Consider the following 356-nt stretch of genomic DNA (forward strand, 5'->3'; position numbering starts at 1 on the left):
ACATTCAAAGTGTCAATCTCAAGAACTCCTTTCTTCTGACTAGTCCCATTATTCATAGGATTTCTTTCAGAAGTGTACATGAATTGGTTATTTGCAACCATTTCAATCAGCTCTTGAGCTTTTGTAGGCATCTTCTTCAAATGAAGAGAGCCTCCAGCAGAGCTATCCAAAGACATCTTGGATAGTTCAGAGAGACCATCATAGAAAATACCTATGATGCTCCATTCAGAAAGCATATCAGAAGGACACTTTCTGATTAATTGTTTGTATCTTTTCCAAGCTTCATAGAGGGATTCTCCTTCTTTCTGTCTGAAGGTTTGGACTTCCACTCTAAGCTTACTCAATTTTTGAGGTGG

At 38.2% G+C, this 356-nt stretch overlaps 1 non-coding gene across 1 annotated transcript; it reads left to right on the forward strand.

The window, feature by feature from the left end:
* Positions 1 to 230: 230 nt before the first annotated feature.
* On the forward strand, positions 231 to 338 carry LOC127743690 (small nucleolar RNA R71). Its single transcript, XR_008005074.1, has one exon. It is a non-coding gene; the product is annotated as a small nucleolar RNA R71 (small nucleolar RNA).
* Positions 339 to 356: the final 18 nt, after the last annotated feature.

Source organism: Arachis duranensis, chromosome 10 (assembly GCF_000817695.3).
Source record: "Arachis duranensis cultivar V14167 chromosome 10, aradu.V14167.gnm2.J7QH, whole genome shotgun sequence".
Lineage (NCBI taxonomy): Eukaryota > Viridiplantae > Streptophyta > Magnoliopsida > Fabales > Fabaceae > Arachis > Arachis duranensis.